The 22,955-nt window shown below is 58.5% G+C and overlaps 1 protein-coding gene, 12 non-coding genes and 1 pseudogene across 36 annotated transcripts in view; all 14 read left to right on the top strand.

The window, feature by feature from the left end:
* LOC103885667 overlaps positions 1-22,955 on the top strand; it is a 94,117-nt gene continuing 71,162 nt past the window's right edge. For 13 of the 24 annotated variants that reach the window (XR_004185272.1, XR_004185266.1, XR_004185259.1 and 10 more), the window contains exons 1-5: positions 14,486-15,162; positions 15,553-17,081; positions 19,397-19,440; positions 20,785-20,913; positions 21,284-22,719. The gene's annotated coding sequence lies outside the window, so the exon portion shown is untranslated. Of the gene's footprint in view, positions 1,223-1,603; positions 1,648-2,981; positions 4,425-4,803; positions 4,849-6,030; positions 6,339-6,719; positions 6,764-8,098; positions 8,231-8,622; positions 10,094-10,439; positions 10,486-11,689; positions 11,777-11,865; positions 11,999-12,379; positions 14,344-14,485; positions 15,163-15,552; positions 17,082-19,396; positions 19,441-20,784; positions 20,914-21,283; positions 22,720-22,955 lie in introns of those variants that run through there. The other 11 variants (XR_004185273.1, XR_004185271.1, XR_004185278.1 and 8 more) reach the window with 10 other exon arrangements.
* LOC116276093 lies at positions 1,279-1,360 on the top strand. The gene has a single exon (XR_004185538.1). It is a non-coding gene; the product is annotated as a small nucleolar RNA SNORD115 (small nucleolar RNA).
* LOC116276087 lies at positions 3,168-3,249 on the top strand. The gene has a single exon (XR_004185532.1). It is a non-coding gene; the product is annotated as a small nucleolar RNA SNORD115 (small nucleolar RNA).
* On the top strand, positions 4,481-4,562 carry LOC116276095. Its single transcript, XR_004185540.1, has one exon. It is a non-coding gene; the product is annotated as a small nucleolar RNA SNORD115 (small nucleolar RNA).
* Positions 6,394-6,475, top strand: LOC116276090. The gene has a single exon (XR_004185535.1). It is a non-coding gene; the product is annotated as a small nucleolar RNA SNORD115 (small nucleolar RNA).
* LOC116276080 lies at positions 8,287-8,368 on the top strand. Its single transcript, XR_004185525.1, has one exon. It is a non-coding gene; the product is annotated as a small nucleolar RNA SNORD115 (small nucleolar RNA).
* Positions 10,150-10,231, top strand: LOC116276075. Its single transcript, XR_004185520.1, has one exon. It is a non-coding gene; the product is annotated as a small nucleolar RNA SNORD115 (small nucleolar RNA).
* Positions 12,055-12,135, top strand: LOC116276102. The gene has a single exon (XR_004185547.1). It is a non-coding gene; the product is annotated as a small nucleolar RNA SNORD115 (small nucleolar RNA).
* On the top strand, positions 13,973-14,054 carry LOC116276086. Its single transcript, XR_004185531.1, has one exon. It is a non-coding gene; the product is annotated as a small nucleolar RNA SNORD115 (small nucleolar RNA).
* LOC116276079 lies at positions 15,224-15,305 on the top strand. The gene has a single exon (XR_004185524.1). It is a non-coding gene; the product is annotated as a small nucleolar RNA SNORD115 (small nucleolar RNA).
* LOC116276107 lies at positions 17,138-17,218 on the top strand. Its single transcript, XR_004185551.1, has one exon. It is a non-coding gene; the product is annotated as a small nucleolar RNA SNORD115 (small nucleolar RNA).
* LOC116276106 lies at positions 19,071-19,151 on the top strand. The gene has a single exon (XR_004185550.1). It is a non-coding gene; the product is annotated as a small nucleolar RNA SNORD115 (small nucleolar RNA).
* Positions 20,970-21,050, top strand: LOC116276111. Its single transcript, XR_004185555.1, has one exon. It is a non-coding gene; the product is annotated as a small nucleolar RNA SNORD115 (small nucleolar RNA).
* On the top strand, positions 22,775-22,849 carry LOC116276122 (annotated as a pseudogene).

Genomic DNA, 22,955 nt, shown 5'->3' with positions numbered 1-22,955 from the left:
TGACACATGTATACATAGGTAACCTGCATGTTGTGCCCATGTACCCTAGAACATAAAGTGTAATAATAAAAAAGGTATGTAATTTTAGAATATCTCACAAATAGCCCATGCAAAATCCTGCTGAAAAGCAACCATAAATATAGAAAGAATATGTAAAAAAGTGGCATGGTCTAGTATATGCCAAACAAGGCAAGGGTGTATAAAAACCTCAAGGTCCCAGTATGAGAATCATGCTTGTATTGCACACCCATGAAAAAGTCTTCTAAAAATTATTTTTTAAAAACTAGATAGAATGGGTAAGATGAGAAAAAGGCATAAAATGGTCAAAAACACTGGGAGAATTCAAAGTTAATTTTGACAATATCAATACAAATAGAAAAACTGACAAAAAAGAAAATACATCTTACATTCGAAAACATATAAGTAGTTGTATACAAATGAAGACACGTACCAAAAACAAATTACAAAATATGAATCCATATATATATATAAAATGTACAATTTCAAACAATTCAAAAGTAAAAAGATGCAGGACAATAAAATATTCACAAACACGCTCGAAAAATAAATGCTGACATCCGAATTAGACCAGTTCAACGGAAGTGTGGGGCGTGGATGGGGACCTACTGCAAAAATCACGTGGCGCCCAGGCCAAGGCTTCGATTTCCGGTGCGCGCTTGGAGAGGATGCCTGGGAGGGCACCCACCATGCCCAGGGGCAGGCTATGTGACTACCAGGTATGCAGCTGTGAGTGGTTTCTGGGCCAGCCTCTCTGGTTGGTCATGACCTGGTTGGTGGCCCTAGCCTGTGCCACGTGGTCCTGGAGTGGCCCAGGGGGTCTTGCTGGGGGAGCCGGCTTGGGCAGTGGAGGTGCTCCCGGGGGCCTGCAGTAGGGCACACCCTCTGCATCTTGGGCGAGCCCAGTGACCCGCCTGCCCTGTCCTTCCAGGGTTGGGTGGCAGGGAGGGCCAAGGGTGTCTCGCATCTGTGATGGGTCAGTGTTTCCAGCAAGTGGGTCTATGGAGAAAGAGCATACCTGAGTCTGCGCACCCTACTGCCTTCATGAGGTTCTGTTTGGACACCTGTCCTACTCCTGTCCCCCCAGATGGTGACCGCGGAGGAAGACTTGCGTTGGGCCCAATGGCCGTCACCCAGGTGCCAGCCCCTGGTGCGCTGAAGCTCAGGCCCTTCCCGGCGCCCTGGCCTCCTGCACTGAGCTGTGGTGAGCTCATCCAGGTCCTGATGGATACATGTGCGGGGAGGGTTGTGCCCTGGGTTGGGTCGATGATGAGAACCTTATATTTTCTTGAAGAGAGGTGATGACTTAAAAATCATGCTCAATAGGATTACGCTGAGGCCCAGTCTAGGTGAGAATTTTGGAAGAGGACGCTGGGATCCAGAGGCCCCTGACAGGGCCCCTGTATTTTGGGCTATAAACCTAGAAGCCCTGAAGGGCATCTGGAGGGAACCCAAGCCTGGCTCTGAGCTCCTCCATGAGGCAGTCCAAGCTCCCTGTGTGGGCATATGCTGGGGCTCTGGTTCCCTAGGGGCAGGGCATGTGGGCGGCTCCCCCCTGACCTGCATTCTCCCCTGTGTCTTTCAGTGAGCTCTTCCGCCCAGGCAGGGCCCTGGCATTGACTGGCGTAGGTGAGTCGATCCTGCTGGGGTCATGGGCCATGAGCCAGGCTGGTGGGGTCACCAAGGGTCAGCCTTTGGGACAGGAGGGTTTCCTTAGGGAGCCGACCTGACCTGAATCCCCACTGAGGAGGGCTAGGTTCTCCAGGAGGGCGGCTTCCTTGGGAATCTGACCCAAGGAGGTTATCTTCTCTAAAGCCTTGCAGCGGTGATGGTGGTCCAGGCAGCAAAGGATTCCTTCAACCCCATCCAGGGCAGTGCCCAACTGAGACTCAGTGGGCAGGTCTGGCCTTGAGGACTGCCCAGGCCACATGAGGGGGTCCATAGGAGCTCCAGGGCACCACAGGGGTCACACAGGAGCTCTCCTTCCCCAGAGAAGGGTGAGCGATCGAGTCCATGGGGTCAGGCCTTTGGAGATTTAAGGAGTGGGCCCTACCTAGGACCCTGAATGGGACTGAGCCTTTGAGCAATGGGCCATCCCAGTGGTGCCTCTGAGCCTAGTGGGGGGCGATGCGGCTTCAAGGGGGTTGGGTCAAGGCTGAGCTCTGGCCGGTGCTTGGTAGTGCTGCAGGCTGGCCCTGGGACTCGCTGGCTTTGGGCAAAAGGGCCAACCTGCATCCTGCTGGTGGTCACCCATTCCCCATGGGCAACTAGCGGAAAGGTGGCATCCTTAGGTGGGAAGGCCCGCTGTCAAGGGTCCTGTCCTGGAAGTTTGCTTCCCAGGCTGCTTTTGATCCATGAACTCACCTCCACGGTGGTGGGGTCTTGAGCCCGAGGAAAGGAGAAGATACCATGTGTTCCCCGATTGGCCGAATGTGGCTCGGCTCTGTGTTTGGGAGGTGTGTAGGGCATGGATGGGGACCCATCAGAGAACACATGTGGCCCGGGGTCACAGGTTGCGATTTCCCATGCACACTTGGAGAGAACGCTGGGTGGGTGCCCTCCACTCCCAGGCACAGGCTATGCAACTACCAGGTCTGCGGTGGCATGTGGCTTCCAGGTCAGCCTCCTTGGTTGGCCATGAGCAGGTTGGTTGCCCTGGCCTGTGCCCAGTGGTCTCGGAGTGGCCCAGGGGTCCTGTGGGGGAGCTGATGTGGGTAGTGGAGGTGCTTGTGGGGCCTGCAATAGAGCGCAGCCCAGGTGTCTTGTGCGAACTCGGTGACCCACCTGCCCTGTCCTAGGGTGCGGTGATGGGGAGGGCCAAGGGTCCCCTGTGTCCGCAATGGGTCAGTGTTCCCATCACATGGGTCCATGGAGGGAGAGCATGCATGAGCCAGCACCACCCACCACCATCCCCCTTTGGAGGCGTGAGGCCATGTTTGGACTCATGTCTTCCTGTCCCCCAGACGGTGAGCCTGGAGGAAGACTTGCCTTGGGTCCGCTGTCCCCGGACCAGTGTCCATCAGCCAGGTGCCCAGTCCCCAGTGCGCTGAAGCTCGGCCCTCCCTGGCACTCTGGTCTCCTGCACTGAGCTGTGGTGAGCACATCCAGGTCCCGCTGATGTTTGTGTCGGGAGGGGGGTGCCCTGGTTTGGGTCAATGATGAGAACCTTATATTTTCTTGAAGAGAGGTGATGACTTAAAAATCATGCTCAATAGGATTACGCTGAGGCCCAGCCTAGGTGAGAATTTTGGAAGAGGACACTGGGATCCCCGGCAGGAGGCATTTGGGGCTGGAGACCTGGAGGTCCTGAATGTTATCTGCAGGGGCCCCAACCCTGTCTCTGTGCTCGTCTGTGAGGCAGCCCAGTTTCCCTGTGCGGGCTTGGTGTCAATGCTCTGGTTCCCTGAGGCGGGGCACGTGGGTGACTCATCCCTGAAGTCCCGTTCTCCCTTTGTGTCTTTCAGTGAGCTCTTCCGCCCAGGAGGACCCCTGGCCTTGAGCGGCATAGGTGAGTGGATCCTGCTGGGCTCATGGGCCATGGACTAGGCCACGTGGGATCACTGAGGGTCAGCGTTCAGGATGGGACAGATTCCTCAGGGAGCCAACCTGAATCCCCACTGGGGAGGGATTGGTTCTCCAGGAGGGCCGCCTCCTTGGGAATCTGACCCAAGGACACCTTCCCTGAAGCGCTGTAGGAGTGACATTGGTCCAGGCAGGAAAGGGTTCCATTAGTCCCACACAGGGCAGCTCCCAGCTGAGACTGGGTGCTAGGATCTGGCCTTGAGGACTGCCCAGGCCACATGAGGCTGGGTCCCAGGCTGCTATTTCCAGTGTGTGCTTGGAGAGGGAGCCTGGGTAGGCCCCCTCCCCGTGCAGGGGCAGGCTGTGCGTCTGCCAGGTCTGCAGCAGTGCCTGCCTTCAGGGCCAGCCTCCTTGGTGGGCCTGAGCTGGATAGTGGCCTTGGTCCCACCCAGGGGTCATGATGCAGCCCTGGAATTGCAAGGGAGCCACCATGGGGAGTAGAAGTGTTCCAGGGGCCTGCATTAGGGCACAGCTTGGGCATCTTGCCCAAGCCCAGTGACCAGCCTGCCCTGTTTTCCAGGGTTCAGTGGCAGGGAAGACCAAGGGTCCCCCGCATCCATGACCAACACTGTTTCACATGGATCCCATCACCTGGGTCCATGGAGGGAGAGCATGTGTGAGCTAGCACCCCCTGCCTCCTTTGCCGCATGGAGGCATGAGGTTCTGTTCAGACACTTTCCTCTGTCCCCCAGATGGTGACCCTGAAGGAGGACTTGCATTGGGCCCAATGGCCCAGGGCCAGTGTCTGTCAGCCAGGTGCCCAGCCCCTGGCGCACTGAAGTTTTGGCCCTTCCCGGCTCTCTGGTTTCTTGCACTGAACTGTGGTGAGTCCATCTGGGTCCTGCTGGATGCATGTGTGGGGAGGCGGGTGCCCTGGGTTGGGTCAATGATGAGAACCTTACATTGTCCTGAAGAAAGGTGATGACTTAAAAATCATGCTCAATAGGATTACGCTGAGGCCCAGCCTAGGTGAGAATGTTGGAAGAGGATGCTGGGATCCTGAGATCCCTGGCAGAGCTACTGTATTTTGGGATGGAGATCTGGTGACTCTGAAGGGTACCTGGGGGGCCCAACCCTGTCTCTGCGCTCCTCCGTGAGGCAGCCCAGGCTCCCTGTGCAGCTTGCTGTTGGCACTGTGGTTCCCTGGGGTGGGACACGTTGGTGGCAGCTCCCTGAGCCCCATGCTCCCTTTGTGTCTTTCAGTGAGCTCTTCCACCCAGGAGGGCCCCCTGGCATTGACTGGCATAGGTGAGTGGATTCAACTGGCATCATGGGCCATGGGCCAGGCTGCGAGGGGTTGCCAAGGGTCAGCCTTCAGGAAAGAAGGGTTTCCTCGAGGAGCCAACCTGAATCCCCACTGGGAAGAGTTGAGTTCTCCAGGAGGGTGGCTTCCTGGGGAACAGGAACCAAGGAGGATGCCTTCCCTGAAACCCTGCAGGGGTGACAGTGGTCCAGGCAGGAAAGGGTTCCTTCAGTTCCACCCAGGGCAGCTCCCAGCTGAGTCTCGGGGCTTGCATCTAGACTGTCCTGACTATATGTGGGGGCCACAGGGGCTCTGGGGTGCCTTGGGGGTCACACAGGAGCTCTCTGTCCCTGGAGAAAGGTAAAGGTCAGGCTCATGGAGTTGAGCTGTGGAGATTCAAGTACTGCACCTGACACATGGCCCTGAATGGAACCCATCCTGTTGAGCAATGGGCTAACCCATGGGCCTCTTCGAGCCTGAAGGGGGGCGGTGCTGTTTCACTGGGGTTAGATCGAGGCTAAGCTCTGGCTGGCACCTGGTGGTGCTGCAGTCCAGCCCTTGGACTCATGGGCTTTGGGCCAAGGGGGCAGCCCGCGTCTCACTGAAAGTCACCCCTTCCCTGTGGCTGGAAGTTATCCCTTCCCAGTGGGATAGTGTCGGGGAGGGTGGCCTCCTGAAGTGGGAAGGCCCGCTATTGAGGGTCTGGTCCTGGCAATTTGCTGCCCATGCTACTTCTGAACCCTGAAGACACCTCCAGTGTGGTGGGGTCCTGAGCCCGAGGAAAGGAGAAGACACTGTGCCCTCCGATTAGTCGAGTGCAGCCAGGCTGTGTGTTTGTGAGGTGTGAGGGCATGGATGGAGACTCACCAGAGAAAGCACATGGCCCTGGGACCCCAGGTTGTGATTTCCAGTACATGCTTGGATACGGCACGTAGGTGGGTGCCCACCATGCACAGAGACTGGCTACGTGACTGCCAGCTCTGCAGCAGCATCAGCCATCCGGGCCAGTCTCCTTGGTTGACCATGAACTGGTTGGTGGCCCTGGCCTGCGACCGGTAGTCCTGGGGTGACCCTGGTGTCATGCAGGGGAGCTGGCATGTGTAGTGGAGGCGCTTGTGTGGCCTGCAGTAGGATGCAGCCCTGGCTTGTAGCCTGAGCCCAGTGACCTGCCTGTCCTGTCGTTTCAGGGTTCAGTGGTGGAGAGAGCGTTGGGTGCCCTGCGTCTGTGACGGGCCAGTATTCCACATGGATCTCATCACATGGTCCATGGAAGGCGAGCATCCCTGAGCTGGCACACCCCACCCTCTGCCCGCATGGAGGGGTGAGGTTGTGTTTGGACACCTGTCCTCTTCCTGTTCCTCGAGATGGTGACCCTGGATGAGGACTCATGTTGGGCCCACTGTCCCCGGGCCAGGGTCCATCAGCCAGGTGCCTAGCCCCTGTTGTACTGAAGCTCTGGCCCTTCCTGTCGCCTTGGTCTCTGCATTGAGCTTGGGTGAGCCCATTGGGGTGCCACTGGATGCCTAAGCAGGGAGGGGGTGCCCTGGGTTGGGTCGATGATGAGAACTTTATATTGTTCTGAAGAGAGGTGATGACTTAAAAATCATGCTCAATAGGATTACGCTGAGGCCCAGCCTAGGTGAGAATTTTGGAAGAGGACACTAGAATCCTGAGGTCCCTGGCAGGGCCACCGTATTTTAGGCTAGAGACTTCGAGGCCCTAAAGGGCATCTCATGCAGGAGCCCAGCCCTGTCTGTGCTCCTCCATTTGGCACACCAGGCTTCCTGTGTGGGCTTGGTGTCTGTGCTCAGCTTCCCTGGGGGTGGGACACGTTGGTGGCTCCTTCCTGAGCCCCATTATCCTCGGTGTCTTTCAGTGAGCTCTTCCGCCCAGCAGACCTCCTAGGATTGACCAGCATAGGTGAGTGGACACTGCTGGTGTCATGGGCCATGAGCCAAGCGGTGTGCAGTCCCCGAGGGTCAGCCCTCAGGCTACCTGGGTTTCCTCAGGAGTCGACCTGAATCGACTGGGGATGTGTCCTCCAGCAGGGAGGCTTCCTTGGGAATTGGACACAAGGCAGAGGCCTTCTCTGAAGCCCTGCAGGGGTGGCAGTGGTTCAGGCAGGAAAGGGTTTTCTCAGCCCCATGCAGGGTAGTGCCCAGCTCAGACTTGGTGCTTGGGTCAGGCCTCTAAGATGGCCAGGACACATGAGGGGGGCAACAAGGGCTCTGGGGCACCACGGGCATCTCATGGGGACTCTCCAACCCTGGAGAGGGGTGGGCGATTCAGTCCGTGGAGTCAGGCCATGGAGATTCATGGACTGCAGCAAACCTATGACCCTCAATGGGACCAACCCTATAAGCAGTGGACCCTCCCAGTGGCATGTCTTTGAGCCATGTGAGGGGCGGCGCTGTTTCTCTGAGGTTGGGTCAAGACTAGCTGTGGCCAGTGCCTGACGGTGGTCCAGTCTGTCTCTGGGACTCGTGGGCTTTGGGCCAAGGCTGTAGCCCGTATCCCACTGGGGGTCACCCCTTCCTTGTGGGCGAGTGGCGGTAATGGTGGCCTCCTGAGGTGGGAAGGTCCACAGTGGAAGGACCTTTCCTAGAAATTTGCAGTCCAGGCTGCTTCTCAGCCATCAGGACAACTCCAGAGGTCAGGGTCTTAGGCCCAAAGAAAGAAGACACCATATGTCTCCCAGTTGGCTGAGTGTGGGCCTGCTCTGTGTGTGGGAGGTATTGTGTGGGGTGTGGATTGGGACCCACCAGAGAAAGCTTGTGGCCCTGGAGCCCCAGGCTGCGATTTCCAGTGGACCTTGAGGAAAGGAGGGTGGGTGCCCTCCATGCACAGGGCAGGCTGTGCAACTGCCAGGTAGGCCGCAGCCCGTGGTGTCCGGGCCAGCGTCCTTGGTTCGCCGTGAGCTGGTTGGTGTCCATGGCCCCTGCCCAGGGGTCCAGGTGCTACCCGGGGTTGTGCAGGGGAGCTGGCGTGGGCAATGGAGGTGCTCGAGGGGCCTGCAGTAGGGCACAGCCCAGGCGTCTTGCCTGAACCCAGGAACCCACCTGCCCTGTCTTTCCGTGGTTCAGTGGCTGGGAGGGCAAAGGGTCCCCCCCATCCATGACACATCAGTGTTTTCCATGGATCCTATCACATGGGTCCACAGAGAGAGAGCATGTGTGAGCTAGCACCCCCCACCCCCTTCCCCGTGTGGAGGCCCAAACCTCTGGTTGGACACCTGTCCTCCTCCTGTCCCCCCAGATGGTGACTGCAAAGGAAGACTTGCTTTGGGACCACTGGCCCCAGGCCAGTGTCCATCAGCCAGGTGTCCAGCCCTTGGTGCACTTAAGCTCAAGCCCTTCCTGGTGCCTTGGTCTCCTGCCCTGAGCTGTGGTGAGCACATCTGGGTCCAGCTGGATGCATGTGCGGGGAGGGGGGTGCCCTGGGTTGGGTCGATGATGAGAACCTTATATTGTCCTGAAGAGAGGTGATGACTTAAAAATCATGCTCAATAGGATTACGCTGAGGCCCGGCCTAGGTGAGAATTTTGGAAGAGGATGCTGAGATGCCAAGGTCCCTGGCAGGGCCACTGTATTTTTGGGCTAGAGACCTGGAGTCCCTGAAGTTCATCTTGGGGTGTCCAACCCTATCTCTGCGCTCCTCCGTGAGGCAGCCCAGGCTCCCTGTGCGGTCTTGGTGTCGGCCCTCTAGTTCCCTGGGGTTGAGGCACACTGGAGGCTCCTCCTTCCTGAGCCCCTGTTCTCCCTTGTGTCTGTGTCTTTCAGTGAGCTCTTCTGCCAAGGGGGACCCCTGGCCTTAAGTGGGATAGGTAAGTGGATCCTGCTGGGGTCATGGACCATGAGCCAGGTCGCTTTGGGTCACTGAGGGTCACCCTTCAGGCCACGAAGGATTCCTCAGGGAGCCCATCTGAAACCCACCGGGGATGGATGGTTTCTCCAGGAGGACAGCTTCCTTAGATATTGGTCCCAAGAAGGATGCCTTCCCTGAAGCCGTGCAGAGATGACGGAGGTCCAAACAGGAGAGGGTTCCTTCAACTCAACGCAGTGCGTGTTCTAGCTGAGACTCAGTGCACAAGTCAGGCCTGGAGGGCTTTCCAGGCCATATGAGGGGGTCCACAGGGTCACTGGGGGCAACAGGTGTTATGCGGGAGCTCTCGGTCCCCGAGGCTTGCAAAGGGACAGGGTGATCGGGCTTATGGAGTCAGTCCGTGAAGATTCAAGGATCGAGCCTAACCCATGGCCCTGATGGGACTGACCTGTGGAGCAATGGGCCATCCCAGTGGTGCCTCCTTGAGCCTGGTGGGGGCGGTGTGGCCCCAGTGGGTTTGGGTCAAGACTGAGCTCTGGCCTTCACCTGGTGGTGCTGCAGGCTGGCCCTGGGAATCGTGGGCTTTGGGCCAAGGGTGCAGCCTGCGTCCAGCTATAGGTCACCCCTCCCCGAAGTGGAGTGGCCAGAAGGATGGCAACCTGTGGTGGAAAGCACACTGTCAAGGGTCCTGTGCCGGCAATTTGCTGCCCAGGCTGCTTCTAAGTCATGGGGTCACCTCCAGGGTGGCGGGGTCTTGAGCCGAAGGAAAGGCAAAGATATCATGTGTCCCTGATTGATTGAGCATGGCCCGGCTCTGCGTTTGGAGGTATGTGGTGCATGAATGGGGACCCATCAGAGAAGGCACGTGGCCCTGGGGCTCCAGGATACGATTTCTGGTGTGAGCTTGTAGAGGGTGTCTGCCGTGGCACGTGGCATTCAGGTCAGCCTACTTGGTTTGCTGTGAGCTGGTTGGTGGTCCCGGCCCTGCCCAGTGGTCCCGTTGTGGCACAGAGTCATGCGGGGGAGCTGGTGTGGGCAGTGGAAGGGCTCCAGGAGCCTGCAATAGGGTGCATCCTGGACATCTTGCTCAAATCCTGTGACCTGCCTGCCCTGTCCTTTCAGGTTTCTGTGACAAGGAGGGCCAAGGGTTCCCCGCGTTCTTGACCATCACTGTTTATAGGGATCCCATCTCTTGAGTCCATGGAGGGAGAGCGTGTGTTAGCCAGCACCCCATGCCCACTTTTGTGCATGGAGGCATGAGGCTGTGTCTCTACACCTGTTCCCCCACCCCTCCAGATGGTGACCCCAGAGGAAGACGTGCATTGGGTCTGCTGGCCCCGGGCCAGTGTCTCTCAGCCAGGTGCTCAGCCCCTAGTGAGCTGAAGCTCAGGCCCTTCCTGGCGCCCTGGTCTCCTGCACTGAGCTGTGGTGAGCACATCCGGGTCCCTCTGGATACATGTGCAGGGAGGGGGTTGTACTGGGTTGGGTCAATGATGAGAACCTTATATTGTCCTGAAGAGAGGTGATGACTTAAAAATCATGCTCAATAGGATTACGCTGAGGCCCAGCCTAGGTGAGAATTTTGGAAGAAGATGCTGGGATCCCGAGCTCCCTGGCATGGCCACTATATTTTAGGCAGGAGACCTTGAGACTCTGAACGGCATCTCCGGGGGGCCCAACCCTGTCTCTGCGCTCCTCCTTGAGGCAGCCCAGGTTCGCTGTGTGGGCTTGGGCTCCGGTTCCCTGAGCCCCCATTCTCCCTTGTGTCTTTCAGTGAGCTCGTCTGGCTAGGTGGGGCCCCCAGGCATTGACTGGCATAGGTGAGTGGTCCTGCTGGGGTCATGGGTCATCAGCAGCGAGGGTTCACTGAGGGTCCGCCTTTGAGACAGGAGGGTTTCCGCGGGCAGCCGACCTGAATCCGCACCAGGGAGGGGTGGGTTGGTCCTCCAAGACGGCTGCTTTTCTGGGAATCAGACCCAAGGAGGATGCCTTCCCTGCAGCCCTGTGGGGATGACGGTGATCCAGGCAGGAAAGGGTTCCTTCAGTTTCACGTAGGGGAGCTCCCAGCTGAGTCTCAGTGCATTGGTCTGGCCTTGACGACTGACCAGGCCACATGAGGGGGGCCACAGGGGCTTCAGGATGCCATGGGGTCACACAGGATCTCTCCATCCCCAGAGAAAGGTGGGCATAGGGCCCATGGATTCAAGCTGCAGAGATTCAAGAATTGCACACAAATTATTGCCCTGAATGGGACCAACCCTGTTGTGCAATGTGCCATCCCAGGGCGCCTCTTTGAGCCTGAAGGGGGCGGTGCTGTTTCCCTAGGTTTGGGTCAAGGCTGAGCTCTGGCCGGTGCCTGGTGGTGCTATTGTCCAGTCATAGACTCGTTAGTTTTGGGCCAAAGGGTCAGCTCTGTGTCTAAAGGATCCCCTGTGCTGGGGATCTCCCCTTTCCTGTGGCTGGAAGTCACCACTTCCCCATTGGCAAGAGTCAGGAAGGGTGGCCTCCTGAGGTGGAAGGCCTGCTGTCAAGGGTCTTGTCCCTAGAATATGCTGCCCATGCTGCTTCTGAGCAATGGGGTCACCTCCAGGGTAGCAGGTCTTGGGCCCAAGGAAAGGAGAAGTCACCATGTGTCCCCGATTAGCCGAGTGTGGCCCTGCTCTGTGTTTAGGAGGTGTGTGGGGCATGGATGGGGACCCACCAGAGAAAGCATGTGGCCCTGGGACCCCAGGTTGCAATTTCCAGTTCATGCTGCTAGGATAGGGCACCTGGGTGGGTGCCCACAGTGCACAGGGATAGGCTGTGTGACTTGCAGGTCTGCAGCAGCATCTGGCACCCGGGCCAGCCTCCTTGGTTGGCTGTGAGCTGAATGGTAGCCCTGGCCTGTGCCCAGTACATCTGGCATGACCCTGGGGTCCTGTAGGGGAGCCAGCATGGGCAGTGGAGGTGCTCATGGGACCTGCAGTAGGACACAGCCGGGGCTTCTTGTCCAAGCCCAGTGACCTGCCTATCCTGTCTTTCCAGGGTTCGGTGGCTGAGAGAGCATTGGGTGCCCTGAGTCCATGATGGGCCAGTGTTCCACGTGCATCCCATCACATGGGTCCATGGAGGGTGAGCATCCCCTCAGCCGACACACCCCACCTTCTGCCCCCATGGAGGGGTGAGGTTGTGTTTGCACACCTGTCCTACTGTTTCCCCAGATGTTGAGCCCAGAGGAAGACTTTGCACTGGACCCAATGGCCCCAGGTCAGCGTCCGTCAGCCAGGTGCCCAGCCTCTGGTGCACTGAAGATCAGGCCCTTCCTGGCGCCTTGGTCTCCTGCATTGAGCTGTGGTGAGCACATCTGGATCCTGCTGGATGCATGTGCAGGGAGGGGGTTGCCCTGGGTTGGGTCGATGATGAGAACCTTATATTGTCTGAAGAGAGGTGATGACTTAAAAATCATGCTCAATAGGATTACGCTGAGGCCCAGTCTAGGTGAGGGTTTTGGAAGAGGATGCTGGGATCCCGAGGTCCCCAGGAGAGCCCCTATATTTTTGGCTGGAGACCTGGAGGACGTGAAGGGCATCTTCGGGGTGCCCGACCCTGTCTCTGTGCTCCTCCATGAGGCAGCCTGGGCTCCCTGTGCGGGCTTGGTGTCAGCCCTCCAGTTCCCCAGGTTGAGGCACAGTGGAAGCTCCTTTCTGAGCCCTGTTCTCCCCTTGTGTCTTTCAGTGAGCTCTTCCACATGGGAGGGCCCCCTGGCATTCACTGGCATAGGTGAGTGGCTGGTATCATGGGCCTTGAGCCAGGCCGCGTGGGGTCGTCAAAGGTCAGCCTTTGGGAAAGAAGGGTTTCCTCAGGGAGCCAACCTGAATCCCCACTGGGAAGAGTTGAGTTCTCCAGGAGAGCGGCTTCCTGGGAAACAGGAACCAAGGAGGATGCCTTCCCTGAAGACCTGCAGGGGTGACGGTGGTCCAGGCAGGAAAGGGTTCCTTCAGTTCCACCCAGGGCATCTCCCAGCTGAGTCTCGGTGCTTGCGTCTGGACTCGAGGACTGTCCTGGCCATATGAGGGGGGCCACAGGAGCTCCGGGGTACCATAGGGATCCCACAGGCGCTCTCTGTCCCTGGAGAAAGGTGGGTGATCGGGCCCATGGAGTTGAGCTGTTGAGATTCAAGGATCGCACCTGACACATGGCCCTGAATGGGACCCCCCTGTTGAGCAATGGGCCATCCCATGGGCCTCTTCAAGCCTGAAGGGAGTCGGTGCTGTTTCACTGGGTTTACGTCAAGGCTGAGCTCTGGCTGGCGCCTGGTGGTGCTGTAGTCCAGCCCTTGGACTCATGGGCTTGGGGCTGGCAGTGCAGCCCAGACTCCGGGCTGGTCACCCCCTTCCCCTGTGGCTGGAAGTTATCCCTTCCCAGTGGGCTAATGTTGGGGAGGGTGGCCTCCTGGAGTGGGAAGGCCCGCTGTTGAGGGTCTAGTCCTGGAAATTTGCTGCCCATGCTGCTTCTGAGTCATGGAGTCACCAGTGTGGTGGGGTCCTGGGCCCGAGGAAAGGAGAAGACACTGTTCTCCCTGATTAGTCGAGTGCAGCCAGGCTGTGTGTTTGTGAGGTGTGAGGGCATGTGGATGAGACCCACCAGAGAAAAGCACATGGCCCTGGGACCCCAGGTTGTGATTTCCAGTACATGCTTGATACAGCACGGGTGGGTGGGTGCCCACCATGCACAGGGACTGGCTACGTGACTGCCAGCTCTGCAGCAGCATCAGGCATCCGACCAGCCTCCTTGCTGACCATGAACTGTTGGGTGGCCCTGGCCTGCCCACCGGGTGGGTCCTGGGGTGACCCTGGTGTCATGCAGGGGAGCTGGCATGTGTGGAGGTGCACTTGTGTGGCCTGCAGTAGATGCAGCTCCTGGCTTGTAGCCTGAGCCCAGTGACTCACCTGTCCTGTCGTTTCAGGGTTCAGTGGTGGAGAGCTAAGTGCCCTGCGCCTGTGACGGCCAGTATTCCACATGGATTCATCACATGGTCCATGGAAGGTGAGTATCCTGAGCTGGCACACTCCCCACCCCTCTGCCCGCATGGAGGGGTGAGGGTGTTTCTGGGACACCTGTCCTCTTCCTGTTCCTCGGGAGATGGTGACCCTGGATGAGGACTCATGTTGGGCCCACTGTCCCCGGGCCAGGGTCCATCAGCCAGGTGCCTAGCCCCTGTTGTACTGAAGCTCTGGCCCTTCCTGTCGCCTTGGTCTCTGCATTGAGCTTGGGTGAGCCCATCAGGGTGCCATTGGATGCCTAAGCAGGGAGGGGGTGCCCTGGGTTGGGTCGATGATGAGAACCTTATATTGTTCTGAAGAGAGGTGATGACTTAAAAATCATGCTCAATAGGATTACGCTGAGGCCCAGCCTGGGTGAGAATTTTGGAAGAGGATGCTGGGATCCCTAGGTCCCCAACAGGGCCACTATATTTTGGGCTGGAGACCTGGAGTCCTTGAAGGGCACCTGGAGGGGGCCCAAACCTGTCTCTGCGTTCCTCCGTGAAGCAGTCCAGGCTCTCTGTGCAAGCTTCGTGTCAGTACTCCGATTCCCCTGGGCGGTGCATGTGAGGGACTCATCCCTGAGCCCCTTTTCTCCCCTTGTGTCTTTCAGTGAACTCTTTCACCCAGGAGGACCCCTGGCCTCGAGCGGCATGGGTGAGTGGATCCTGCTAGGCTCATGGGCCATGGACCAGGCCACGTGGGGTCCCTGAGGGTCAGCCTTCAGGACAGGAGGCATCTGACCCAAGGAAGACACCTTCCCTGAAGCACTGCAGGAGTGACATTGGTCCAGGCAAGAAAGGGTTCCATTAGTCCCACGCAGGGCAGCTCCCAGCTGAGACTGGGCGCTAGGGTCTGGCCTTGAGGACTGCCCAGGCCACATGAGGGTGGCCCCAGGCTGTGATTTTTGGTGCGTGCTTGGAAAGGGAGTCTGTGCACCGTCCCCGTGCAGGGGCAGGCTGTGTGTCTGCCAGGTCTACAGTGGCGCCTAGCTTCAGAGCAAGCCTCCTTGGTTTGCCTGAGCTGGTTGGTGATCCTAGCTCTTACCCAGGGGTCACAATGCAGCCCAGGAAGTACAGGGAAGCTGGCTTGGACAGTGGAAGTGCTCCAGGGGCCTGCGGTAGGGCACAGCCTGGGCATCTTGCTTGAGCCTAGTTACTCAGCTGTCCTGTCCTTCCAGCGTTCAGTGGTGGGTACAAGGGTTCCCCGGGTCCATAACTGCCCCTATTTTACATGGATCCCATCACATGAGTCCATGGAGGTAGAGCATGTGTAGCCAGCAGCCCCTCCCTGCTTTCCTGCATGGAATCTTAAGACCCAGTTTGGACACCTTTCCCCTGTCCCTCCAGATGGTGAGCACAGAGGAAGAATTGCGTTAAGCCCTTTGGCCCCGGACCAGTGTCTGTCAACCACGTGCTCAGCCTCCCGTGTGCTAAAGTTTAGGTCCTTCCTGTCATCCTGGTCTCCTGCACTGAGGTATGGTGAGCCCATCCGGGTCCCTCTGGATGTGTGAGTGGGGATGGGGGTGTCCTGGGTTGGGTCGATGATGAGAACCTTATATTGTCCTGAAGAGAGGTGATGACTTAAAAATCATGCTCAATAGGATTACGCTGAGGCCCAACTTAGGGGAGAATTTTGATAGAGGACGCTGGGAATCACAAGGTCCCCGGCAGGACCACTGTATTTTAGGCTGGAGACCTCAAGACCCTGAAGGGCATCTCATGGAGGGGTACCCAACCCTGTCTGTGCTCCTTCATTAGGCACACCAGGCTTCCTGTGTGGGCTTGGTGTCCGCACTCAGCTTCCCCGGGGGTGGGACACATTGGCGGCTCCTTCCTGAGTCAGATTCTCCTCGGTGTCTTTCAGTGAGCTCTTCCCACCAGCAGACCCCCTGGGATTGACTGGCATAGGTGAGTGGATACTGCTGGTATCATGGGCCATTAGCCAAGCAGCATGGGGTCCCCGAGGGTCAGCCCTCAGGTCACCTGGGTTTCCTCAGGAGCTGATCTGAATCCCGACTGGGGATGTGTTCTCCAGGAGGGAGGCTTCCTTGGGAAGTGGACACAAGGCAGAGGCCTTCTCTGAAGCTCTGCAGGGGTGGCAGTGGTCCAGGCAGGAAAGGGTATCCTCAGCCCCACACAGGGCAGTGAAGCTGGGCAGTGCCCAGCTCAGCCTTGGTGCTCGGGTCAGGCCTCTAGGATGGCCAGGCCACATGACAGGGCCACAAGGGCTCTGGGGCACCACGGGCATCTCACGGGGGCTCTCCAACCCCAGAGAAGGGTGGGCAATTTGGCCCGTTGGGTCGGGCCGTGGAGATTCGAGGATTGCACCAAACCCATGACCCTCAATGGGACCGACCCTGTTAAGCAATGGGCCCTCCCAGTAACACCTCTTTGAGCCATGTGGGGGTGGCGCTGTTTCTCTGAGGTAGGGTCAAGACTAGCTCCGGCCAATCGCTGATGGTGGTGCAATCCAGCCATGAGACTCGTGGGCTTTGGGCCAAGGGTGCAGCCCGTGTCCCCCTGGGGGATCACCCCTTCCTTATGGGCGTGTGGCGAGAAGGGTATCCTCCTGAGGTGGGAAAGCCTGCTGTGGAAGGAACTTTCCTGGAAATTTGCACTCCAGGCTGCTTCTGAGCCATGAGGTCATCTCCAGGGTGGCGGTGACTTGGGCCCAAGGAAAGGAGAAGACACCATATGTCTCCCGGTTGACTGAGTGTGGCCCCACTCTGTGTGTGGGAGGTGTTGTGTGGGGCATGGATTGGGACCCACCAGAGAAAGCTCGTGGCCCTGAAGCCCCAGGCTGCGATTTCCAGTGCACCTTGAGGAGAGGCCTGGGTGCTTGCCCTCCATGCACAGGGCAGGCTGTGCAACTTCCGGGTTGGCAGTGGCGCATGGCGTCCGGGCCAGCGTCCTTGGTTCGCTGTGAGCTGGTTAGTGTCCCTGGCCCCTGCCCGGGGGTCCCGGTGCCGCCCGGGATCATGAGGGAAGCCAGCATGGGCGAGGGAGGTGCTTGAGAGGCCTGCAGTAGGGCACAGCCCGGGTGTCTTGCCGAAGCCCAGGAACCTGTCGGCCCTGTCCTTCCATGGTTCAGTGGCTGGGGGGCAAAGGGTCCCCCACGTCTGAGACACATCAGTGTTTCACATGGATCTCATCACATGGGTCCACAGAGAGAGAGCAAGTGTGAGCTGGCATCCTCCACCCCCTTCCCTGTCTGGAGGCCTGAGCCCCTGGTTGGACACATGTCCTCCTCCCATCCCCCCAGGTGGTGACCCCAGAGGAAGACTTGCCTTTGGGTCGCTGGCCCCAGGCCGGTGGTCATCATCCAGGTGCCCAACTTTGGTGCGCTGAAGCTCAGGCCCTTCCTGGCACCCTGGTCTCCTACACTGAGCTATGGTGAGCACATCTGGGTCCCATTGGATGCGTGTGTGGGGAGGGGGGTGCCCTGGGTTGGGTCGATGATGAGAACCTTATATTGTCTGAAGAGAGGTGATGACATAAAAATCATGCTCAATAGGATTACGCTGAGGCCCAGACTAGGGGAGAATTTTGGAAGAGGACGCTGGGATCCCATGGTCCCAGCAGGGCCACGGTATTTTGGACTGGAGACCTGGAGGCCCTGAAGGGCATCTCAGGAATGCCCAACCCTGTCTCTGCACTCATCCTTGAGGCAGCCCCGGCTCCCTGTGTGGACTTGGTGTCGGCCCTTCAGTTCCCCACAGGCGGCGCATATTGGAGGCTCCTTCCTGAGCCCCGGTTCTCCCGTGTGTCTTTCAGTGAACTCTTCTGTCCACACGAGCCCCTGGCCTTGAGTGGGATAGGTAAGTGGATCCTGCTGGGGCCATGGGCCATGAGCCAGGCAGCTTTGGGTCACTGAGGGTCACCCTTCAGGCCAAGAGGGATTCCTCAGGGACCCAACCTGAAACCACCAGGGGTGGATGGTTTCTCCAGGAGGGCAGCTTCCTTGAAAATCTGTCCCTAGAAGGACGCATTCCTTGGAGCTATGCAGAAATGATGGCGGTCCAGGCAGGAAAGAGTTCCTTCAACCCAACACAGTGCATGTCCTAGCTGAGACTCATTGCACGAGTCAGGCCTGAAGGACTTCCCAGGCCACATGAGGGGGTCTGCAGTATCTCCGGGGGCCACAGGTGTTTTGCGTGAGCTCCTGGTGCCCGAGGCTTGTGGAGGGGTAGGGTGAGGGTGATCAGGCTTATGGAGTTGGGCTGTGAAGATTCAAGGATTGGTCCCAACCCATGGCCCAGAATGGACCGACCCTGTTGAGCAATTGGCCATCCCAGCAGTGCCTCCTTGAGCCTGGTTGGGGCGGTGTGGCCTCAGTGGGGTTGGGTCAAGGCTGACCTCTCACCTTCACCTGGTGGTGCTGCAGACTGGCCCTGGGAATCGTGGGCTTTGGGCCAAGGGTGCGGCCCGCAGCCTGCTAAAAGTCACCCCTCGTTGAAGTGGAGTGGCCAGAAGAGTGGGATCGTGTTGGGGAAGTCCCACTGTAAAGGGTCCTGTCCTGGCAATTTGCTGCCCAGGATGCTTCTGAGACATGGGGTCACCGGCAGGGTGGCATATTTTGAGCCGAAAGAAAGGAGAAGACATCATGTGTCCCCTGATTGGCCAAGTGTGGCCTGGCTCTGTGTTTGGGAGGTGTGTGGTACATGAATGGGGACCCACCAGAGAAGGCACATGGCCCTAGGGACCCAGGATGTGATTTCCTGTGTGAGCTTGTAGAGGTCACCTGGATGGGTACATTCCATGCCCAGGGGCAGGCTGTGTGAGTGCCACATCTGCAGTGGCACATGGCATCCAGGCCAGCCTCCTTGGTTTGCCATGAGCTGGTTGGCCCTGACCCAGGCCCAGTGGTCCTGGTGTGGCCCTGGGGTCATGTGGGGGAACCGATGTCGTCAGGGGAAGTGCTCTCTGGGCATGCCGTAGGGTGTGGCCCATGGTAGGGTGTGGCCCGGGGGTTCTGGTCTGAGCACAGTGACCCACCTGCCCTGTCCTTCCAGGGTTCGGCGATAGGGAGGGTCAAGGGTCCCCTGTGTTCATGATGAGTCCGTGTTCCCCACGGATCTCATCACATGGGTCCATGGAGGGCAAGGATGGGTGAGCTGGCACCCCCTGCACAGTTCCCTGTGTGGAGTGATGAGGCCATCACTTCTGTGGATGTGATGTCTTCCACTGTCCCCTCAGATGGTGAGCCCCGAGGAAGAATCTCTTTGGGCCTTCTTGCCCCAGGCCAGTGTCCATCAGCCAGGTGCCCAGCCCCCGGTGCGCTGTAGCTCAGACCCTGCTGGTGTCCAACTCTCCTGCACTGAGCTGTGGTGAGCCCATCTGGGTTCCTGTGATGACTGTGCAGGGAGGGGGGTGCCCTGGGTTGGGTCGATGATGAGAACCTTATATTGTCTGAAGAGAGGTGATGACATAAAAATCATGCTCAATAGGATTACGCTGAGGCCCAGCCTGGGTGAGAATATTAGAGGAGGATTCTGGGAATTACAAGTTTCCCGGCAGGAGCACTGTATTTTGGGCTGGAGACCTGGAGGCTCTGAGGGCATCTGGAGGGTGCCCAACCCTGTCTCTGCGCTCCTCCGTGAGGCAGCCCAGGCTCACTATGTGGGCTTGGTGTCAGCCCTCCCCTTACCTGGGGGCAGGGTACTTTGGTGGCTCCTTCCTGAGCCCCCATTCTCCCCTGTGTCTTTCAGTGAGCTCTTCTGCCCAGCAGACCCCCTGGCAGTGACCAGCATAGGTGAGTGGGTCCTGGTGGCATCATGGGTGATGAGTCAGGCTGCGTGGGGTCACCAAGTATTAGCCTTCAGGCAGGAGGGTTTCCTCAGGGAGTCGACCTGAATTTCCACTGTGGAGAGATGGGTTTGTCCTCCGGGAGGGTGGCTTCCTGGGGAATCAGACCCAAGATGATGCCTTCCCTGAAGCCCTGCAGGGGTGACAGTGGTCCAGTCTGGAAGGGGTTCCTTCAGTCTCATGCAGGGCAGCTCCCAGCTGACACTTGGTGTGCAAGTCTTTCCTCGAAGACTGCCCAAGACAAATGAGCGGGACAGCAGAGGCTCTGGGGTGGCACAGGGATCACACGGGGACTCTTCCTCCCCAGAGAGGGGTGGGCAATCAGGCCCATGGGGTCAGGTTGTGGAGATTCAAGGATCACGCCCCACTCATGGCACTAAATGCGAATGACCCTGTTGAGCAATGGGCCACCCCAGTGGCACCTCCATGAGCCTGGTGGGTGGCGACTCGGCTTCAACTGGTTGGGTCAAGGCTGAGCCATGGCTGGTGCTTTGTCGTGCTGTTGGCCAACCCTGGGACTCATGGGCTTTGGGTCAAGGATGCAGCCCGCCTGCTGCTGGGGGTCACCCCTTATTCGAGGTCAGTGGTGGGAAGGGTCACGTCCCCAGGTTGGAAGGCCCCCTCATGAGGGACCTGTCCTGGGAATTTGTGGCCCAGTCTGCTTCTGAGCCATGGGGTCACCTCCAGGATGGTGGGGTCTTGGGCCCAAGGAAAGGAGAGGGCACTATGTAGCTCCTGATTGGCCAAGTGTGGCCCAGCTCTGTGTTTGACAGGGGTCTGGGGTGTGTGTGAGGACCCACCAGAGAAAGCACGTGGCGCTTGACCCCAGGCTGCGATTGCTGGTGCGTGCTTGGAGAGGGAGCCTGAGCTGGTGTCCTCCCTGTACAGGGGCAGGCTGTGGGACTGCCAGGTCGACAGCAGTGCCTGGCATCCAGGCCAGCCTCCTTAGTTGGCCGTAAGCTGGTTGATGACCTTGGACCCTGCCCAGGGGTTCTGTTGTGGTCCAGAGTCGTGTAGTGGAGCCAGCATGGGCAGTGGAGGTGTCACAGGGGCTGCTGTATGGCACAGCCTGGGCATCTTGCCTGAACCCAGTGACTCGCCTACCCTGTCCTTTGAGAGTTTGGTGGCGGAGAGGGCCAAGGGTTCCCTGGGTCCATGATTGTCGTTATTTCATATAGATCCCATCACATGGGTCCATGGAGGGAGAGCATGTGTGAGCCAGCACACCTTCCTCCCTTTCCCAAACAGAGGCATGAAGCCCTGTTTGGACACCTATCCCCTGTCCCTCCAGATGGTGACCCCAGAGGAAGACTTGCATTGTGTCCGCTGGCCCCAGGCCAGTGGCCGTGAGCCAGTTGCCCAACCCCTGTTGCGCTGAAGCTCAGGCCCTCCTGGGTCCTGGTCTCCTGCATTGAGCTTGGTGAGCACATCTCGGTCCTGCTGGATACGTGTGTGGGTAGGCGGGTGCCCTGGGTTGGGTCGATGATGAGAACCTTATATTGTCTGAAGAGAGGTGATGACATAAAGATCATGCTCAATAGGATTACGCTGAGGCCCAGCCTAGGGGAGAATTTTGGAAGAGGACGCTGGGAAACATGAGTTCTAGCTGTGAGATCCACTGTGTTTGGGCTGCGGAGACCTGGGCTCTGAGGCATCTGGAGGTGCCAACCCTGTCCTGCACTCCTCCGTGAGGCAGCCCAGGCTCCCCCTTGGCGCTCCCTGTGCACAGAGTCTCTTGAAGGGCACGGGTAGCTCCTTCGTGAGCTCCCATTCTCCCCTGTGTCTTTCAGTGAGCTCTTCTGCCCAGCAGACTCCTGGCAGTGACCAGCATAGGTGAGTGGATCCTGGCGGCATCATGGGTGATGAGTCAGGCTGCGTGTGGGGTTACCAAGTATTAGCCTTCAGGCAGGAGGGTTTCCTCAGGGAGTTGACCTGAATTTTCACTGTGGAGAGATGGGTTTGTCCTCTAGGAAAGCAGCTTCCTGGGGAATCAGACTCAAGACGATGCCTTCCCTGAAGCCCTGCAGGGGTGACAGTGGTCCAGTCTGGAAGGGGTTCCTTTAGTCTCATGCAGGGCAGCTCCAAGCTGACACATGGTGTGTGAGTCTGTCCCTTCCCCAGAGAGGGGTGGGCAGTTGGGCCCATGGGGTCAGGCTGTGGAGATTCAAGGATCACACCCCACTCATGGCCCTGAATGCGAATGACCCTGTTGAGCAATGGGTCACCCCAGTGGCGCTTCCTGGAACCTGGTGGGTGGCAGCTTGGCTTCAACTGGTTGGGTCAAGGCTGAGCCATGCCTGGTGCTTCATGGTGCTCCAGGCTGGCCCTGAGATCATGGGATTTGGGTCAAGGGTGCAGTCTGCCTACTGCTGGGGGTCACCCTTTCTTCGAGGTCAATGGTGGGAAGGGTTGCGTCCTGAGGTTGGAAGGCCCCCTCATAAGGGTCCTGTCCCAGGAATTTGTTGCCCAGGCTGCTTCTGAGCCATGGGGTCACCTCCAGGGTGGCAGGGTCTTGGGCCAAAGGAAAGGAGGGGGCACCATGTGGCTCCTGATTGGCCAAGTGTGGTCCAGCTCTGTGTTTGACAGGGGTCTGGGATGTGGATGAGGACCCAGCAGAGAAAGCATGTGGCCCTGGTTCCCAGGCTGCGATTTCTGGTGCGTGCTTGGAGAGGGAGCCTGGGTGGGTGTCCTCCCTGTACTGGGGCAGGCTGTGGGACTGCCAGGTCAGCGGCAGTGCTTGGCATCTGGGCCAGCCTCCTTGGTTGGCCATGAGCTGGTTGGTGACCTTGGACCCTGCCCAGGGGTTCTGTTGTGGTCCAGAGTCATGCAGTGGAGCCACCATAGGCAGTGGAGGTGCCGCAGGGGCTGCTGTATGGCACAGCCTGGGCATCTTGCCCGAACCCGGTCTCTTGCGTACTCTGTCCTTTGAGGGTTTGGTGGCAGAGAGGGCCAAGGTTTCCCTGGGTCCATGATTGTCGTTATTTCATATAGAACCCATCACATGGGTCCATGGAGGGAGAGCATGTGAGCCCCAGCACCCCCTCCTCACTTTCCCGCACAGAGGCGTGAAGCCCCGTTTTGACATCTGTCCCCTGTCCCTCCAGATGGTGACCCCAGAGGAAGACTTGCGTTGTGCCCACTGGACCCAGGCCAGTAGCCAGTTGCCAAGCCCCTGTTGAGCTGAAGCTCAGGCCCTCCTGGGTCCTGGTCTCCTGCATTGAGCTTGGTGAGCACATCTTGGTCCTGCTGGATACGTATGTGGGGAGGGGGTGCCCTGGGTTGGGTCGATGATGAGAACCTTATATTGTCTGGAAACATAAAAATCATGCTCAATAGGATCCCACACGCTGAGGCCCAGCCTGGGTGAGGTACACTAGGGAAGAAGGATGCTGGGAAACAGGGAGTTCCCTGTGAGAGTCCACTGTATTTTGGGCTGGAGACCTGGAGGCTCGAGGCATCTGG

The sequence above is a fragment of the Papio anubis genome, chromosome 7 (assembly GCF_008728515.1).
Source record: "Papio anubis isolate 15944 chromosome 7, Panubis1.0, whole genome shotgun sequence".
NCBI lineage: Eukaryota > Metazoa > Chordata > Mammalia > Primates > Cercopithecidae > Papio > Papio anubis.
Note: the sequence above shows the minus strand (reverse complement) of the source record. Positions and strands in the feature narration are given on the sequence as shown.